This window comes from Vipera ursinii, assembly GCF_947247035.1.
Source record: "Vipera ursinii genome assembly, chromosome: 13".
Taxonomy (NCBI): Eukaryota; Metazoa; Chordata; class Lepidosauria; order Squamata; family Viperidae; genus Vipera; species Vipera ursinii.
This window is the reverse complement of record NC_139526.1, coordinates 2,208,741-2,214,740: the sequence shown is the minus strand read 5'-3', so window position 1 is coordinate 2,214,740 and position 6,000 is coordinate 2,208,741.

Genomic DNA, 6,000 nt, shown 5'->3' with positions numbered 1-6,000 from the left:
GTACCTTTGAATTAATTAAACAAACAAACAAACAAATAAACAAACAAATTTAATTTAATTTAATTTAATTTATTAATATTTCTATACCGCCCTTCTCCCGAAGGACTCAGGGCAGTGTACAGGGCAAGAATAAAACACAGTTACAAAAATTAAAAGGTAATTAAATACATGCCCATAAAAACAGTTGATACATTAATAAAAACCCCAATAAAATGATAGTAAAAACCCCACCAATCCCCCCTCAGGCCAGGCCGGCTTGTTCGAACAGGTATGTTTTCAGATCGCGGCGAAAGGAGCGAAGATCGGGCGCTGTCCGGAGCTCAACCGGTAACTGGTTCCATAGCTCCGGGGCGCCCACAGAGAAAGATCTCCCCCTGGGGGCCACCAATCGACATTCTCTGACCGGAGGCACCCTGAGGAGGCCCTCTCTGTGGGAACGCACAGGGTGGAGGGAAGTTGACGCCGGCAGCAGGTGTTCCCTAAGGTACTCCGGACCCCTGCCATGTAGGGCTTTAAACACCATTACTAGTATCTTGAATCTCACCCGGAAGACAACTGGCAACCAATGCAGCTCACGGAGCAGAGGTGTGACATGGGAGTATCGGGAAACTCCCAACACAACTCTCGCGGCTGCATTCTGTACCAGTTGGAGCTTCCGGGTGGTCCTCAAGGGCAGCCCCATGTAGAGAGCGTTGCAGTAGTCTAGTCGAGAGGTCACGAGCGTGTGAGTGACCGTGCAAAGATCATCCCGGCTTAGATAGGGCTGCAACTGGCACACCAGGCGAACCTGGGAGAAAGCCCCCCTAGTCACAGCTCCTATGTGGTCTTCCAGGGTGAGCCGTGAATCTAGGAGGACTCCCAAGTTGCGAGCCCTATCTACGGGGGGTAATAATTCGCCCCCCATAGCGAGAGGTGGAATGTCCGAATAAACCTGGGATGAAGGTATGCAAAGCCACTCGGTCTTGTCGGGGTTGAGTTGAAGTCTGTTCCTCCCCATCCAGACCTGAACCGCCTCCAGGCAACGGGACATCACGGTGAGGGCATCACTGGGGTGGTTTGGGGTCGAAAGGAAAAGCTGGGTATCATCAGCATGGGTATCATCAGCATACTGATGATACCCAACTCCAAAACCACGAATGATCTCACCCAGCGGTTTCATATAGATGTTGAACAGGAGAGGCGAGAGGACCGACCCCTGAGGAACTCCACAAATGAGAGACCTCGCGGTCGACCTCTGCCCTCCTGCCAACACCGACTGCGAGCGTCCCTGGAGATAGGAGGAGAACCACTGTAAGACCGTGCCTCCCACTCCCAATCCCCTGAGACGCCGCAGCAGGATACCATGGTCGATGGTATCGAAAGCCGCTGAGAGGTCTAATAGGACCAGAACAGAGGAATGCCCCCTGTCCCGAGCCCTCCAGAGATCATTCACCAGCGCGACCAATGACGTCTCCGTGCTGTACCCGGGCCTGAAACCCGATTGGTACGGGTCTAAATAAATAAATAAAGTACACCTGAGGAATGAGGATAATTTAGATTCATTATAAAGGACAAATACTCAGTTTTGCTAAACAGAGAGTTAAAGGAAAATTGGAAAAGACCATTTGACTATTAAACTATGAAGTGTCAAATGGGACTATTAGAGTTAAGGGTACAGAGAAAGAAGGGAGAAGCCTCCAGAAATGACTGCCACCAGGAAGGCCAGAAAACATGCAGTAGGAAAGAGAAGATTGTTAAAAAGATGACAGAAAAAGGGTTTGTGCCAGAGATTTTGGAAATGATGCTTGAAGAATTTAGAAAGATGTTTCGGTGTCACTAGGAGCATCTGCTAAGAGAGATCCAGCTACACTTGAAAGGAGAATAGAGGAAAGATGTGTGAATATGGAAGAAAAGATAGATGAAAAATTTGAAGAATCAGTAATACAAATGAGTGGAGAGATTAAACAAATTAAAGACAAAAAGGAAATTCTGGAAATGGATATTTAAATCAAAAGATTTAAATAACATTTAGATAATGTGGCACTACTGGACTTAAGAATTTAATATTTTTGGAATGGGATGAAGAAGATATGGGTGGAGAAATGGACAAAATGTACAGATATGCAAAGTGTCAAGAAAAATATGGTATTGTCAGGGAGAAGACAAGAGACCAGGTTCTGCACCAACATTTTAGTACCAAGCTGAGGATCAACAATTCTATCAGAATATCTGTCAGAATATTGTGTAAGAGAAAAGAATATATTTTTGATTGATGAACTAAGACAAAAAAAAGATGTTATTTGTTGGGATAACTGGAAGGGGTGATTTTAACTTTTAAGTGTTAGAGATTCTGACTTCTCTGCTCAAAAGCTACTTTTTGAAAGGTTTAAAGAGGGATGAGATGTGAGTAAATCCTGAAGAAGGAGTAATAGAGCAAGGACAAGAGATGGAAGAAGAAACAACAACTACGTTGAATGCTCCAGGCAGAGATTTTTCTAAGTTTATAGCAATGTCTAATAGGGAATATAAGTGAGGCAAATACTCCCCCTAAAAGAAAAAAGTTATTTCATTATCTGAAAAAAATTGTCTACAAGAAATGCATAAAGAAAGAATGACAAAAATATTTGATTCAGAACTAAAGAAACATCTTGGATGAAAAGCCATTTTTTCCCAGGGAAAAAAATCCAAGGAAGTCCAGTTGCCTTTTAGAAAACATCTTTGGGACAACCATGACCTGGATGATGGAGAATCTCCATAGACATTAGATTCATTTAAAAAGTGGGCTTCCATTTTTTCTTAAGTTGTTCCCCCTGAAGGGAAAATGGAATTGTTTTGTATATAAACCCACAATAACAACCAAAATTGATATAGACTGATGAACATAGCAGATATGTAGGGGCTGAAATTAATTGGAATGACCCCAAGTTCTTGGAATTGGGTACATATGCTCCAAATGAAAATAAAGCTATATTCTACAAAGGATTTATGGAAAAATTAATAGCGTCGTATGAAAATTGATGTTTAGTGGGAGAATCAGTGGATTAATTTGCCCATAAAAAGACAGTACTTCTGCAAAAGGAATTAACCCAAAGTAAGTAATTGAAAATATTTTTGAAGTGATGGACAGCTTTGAACTTTGCATACATAAGACATAAAAATGATTTCCAAAGTATGTATTGTACATATTTTTCTGAAAGTCACAGATCTTTTTCAAGAATAGAGAAAGTTTTGGACTTTTAAAAAGCTTGCTACTTAAATTGGTAAAGTGGAAATATTGCCAAAGACTTTTTCAGATCATAATGTAGTAACTCTAACATACAAGAAGACAATTAGAACATAAAAATGAAATGACTGGGAAAATAAATTGAAAGAAAAATTTGACAATAATTTTGATAAGGACAGCCTGGGTTGGTAGGATAGTCTTTATAAGAGGACAATTTATGCAGCAAAACAATAAACTGAAAAGCCAAAGAGAAGAGAAGATGCAAACAATTTTAATGGAGATAAAGCTGAAAGAGGAAGGATTAAGAAGGAAAAATGTCTGATAGCAAACTGAACTTTTATATTGCCCACTTTCTATGTTAATGATAAGATAAAAAGAAATAAAATTGAACTTTATTAAAAAAAAGGAATTTTGAATTTTCAAACAAACCAGGGAAAGAGTTGGCATATAAATTAAGAAAAGAAACTGAGAAGAAAATATTTAAATTATAAAATGGAAAAACTACAGTAACAGACAATGCAAGTATGCAAAGAATATTCTACCAGCACTATACAAAATTGTATAAAGGAGAAGAGATTTCCTGGCAAAAGTGGGTGAATGTTTAAAGAAACATTCCCCCCCCCAAAGATAATGGATAAACAAAAGTAGATGATGAATGGAGATATAAAAAAAGCCTCCTAGCTCTTGTCTGCTCACTGTGCATCCATTTTGGAGCAAGAAATTCAAGAGGACATCAGACATTCTCAACTGGTTACAGTTATCTGAATTGATTTCAATCATGCCCTCCAGTTATGTTGATGACAATCAGGTTATCTTGATTAGAGAGATGACATAACCAACAGTAGCTCTGAATGGCCTAATGGCCTACTTCTGGTGGTGGCAGTAGCTTCTCCCTCTCTGGAGGGGCTTTTTTTCTCATAGAACGCTCAGAACGGAGTTCCGGCACCTTTTTTGGATGGAACCTTGTAGGGTAGGCAAGGTGGTTTGTATGACATGTGTGAGTTCTGGCACCTTTTTCTTTTACAAAAAAAAGCACTGCCTAGAACCCTTCTGATATATTCTCACACCCCTTACAAAAGTTCAAAATAATGGCAACAAATTATGCATATACACTATAATTTTGAAAATCCAAGTTTTTGCACCCCCTGGAATACGGTCTCGCATCTCCAGGGGGTGCGAGCATCCCCGGTTGGGAACCCCTGAACTAGATGATCTTGGTGGTCCCTTCCAACTCTACAGCTCTATGAGTCTATGACAGTGTCCATCTTTCTTGCCTGTGTGACTACACAACAGTTTAACTAGGGATTATGAGAACTGCAGACCATCATATCTCATTCTCCTTTCTCACTCAGCTTTAGAACAAGAATGTTTTGAGGGAACGAAACGAGAACACGGTCTTAACCATTCTTCTGAATTACTTAGAAGCTTTGAACAGCATCAAGAGTTCTGGACTTACTTTTAGATTTTACACTGTGTTTGGTTGTTGTTTTTCCCTGTCAGGTAAGCCTGTTTGGAAAATCCAGCCCTCCTTGCACAAATTTCTGTAGAACTCCAGGATGATGACTTCTGTCAAAATGGATTGCAATATCTGTCCACCATCACCCACCTGCTTCACAAACTTTTCTTCTGAGGAAATGGCTCTGGATACCTTTTACTTCTCTGGAACTGACCTTCTGCAGTACCTGCTATGGGAGGGGCTATTTAGGAGCCACAGAGCATCAAGCTTCATCAGTCACCGAACTCCCACTGGGGCTCTCCCATTGGCCATTCACTTGATTCCCTAAAGTTTGATTGAAAAACAGTAAATTCACCCAGTGAGACACTTCATGGCTGGGTAGGTCTTGAAGCCAGTCTTGGCTCCAGGACAGCAGCGCTTCTTCCATTGCCTCAAGCATCCCGGTGGATGTTCTCTGAAGGAAGCAGTTTGTCCCGTAGATGAGCTGAAGGAATGGCAGCCGTCTGAGCAGAAAGGCAAGCAGATCCTCCTGGCTCTACCCCACAGCAGCCTAAGCTGGTCTTTCTTCCCCTCCCTGCCTGGTCCTAGCCAAACAGATGCCTCCTGCTTAGAGAAAGTCACTAGGAAAGAGCTTCAGGCTTCATTACTTGTTACCTTTGAAAAAGCTGAATCATATATTTTCAATTGCAATCATTAAAGAGTGTCACAAAAGCCAAATGTATCATTTGTGACTAAAATGGTGACAGCTGTCCTTCTCCTAAGGCCTTTTGGAAGCAAGCCATCCATACTTCAATAGCTGATGGTTCACCCCACCCCTCTCTGCCATTGCTCTTCAGGCCCAGTTCTGGAGCAAGTTAATGCCAGGAGCTTCTGAGTGATGGTGATAAAGGAAAGCTGGTGATTCTGTTTTTACGCTCCATTCCACAAAACGCCAGAGCACTGGAAAAGTTGTCACCATTTTCAAAGGATTTCCCCCTTCCAGAGAGAAACGTTGCAAATTGAATTGCCATGTCCTGCTCTACCTCCTCATCAGCTGACCCCCACCAATCTTCCATTCCCCCCTCCATCCCCCCAGCTAAACTGCAAAATCTTTGGTGCAGACGAGGCAGAGACGAGAAAAAAAGGGCCAGACAGAAAAAACAGCTCCCTTGGAATACTTCGTGTGGTTCCTGTATATCGCTGCATTTCTTTATTATGGCTTTTTTTTTTTTGCAAACTTCTGTGTTTTCTTCTACAAATACAGTAAAGCAGCTAGCAATGGTAAAGGTGACAAGTAAAATAATTCTCAGAACCCAGTTGTTCTGGGAGGGGGGGGGTAATTTCTTTATTCTATGTTCCTGCT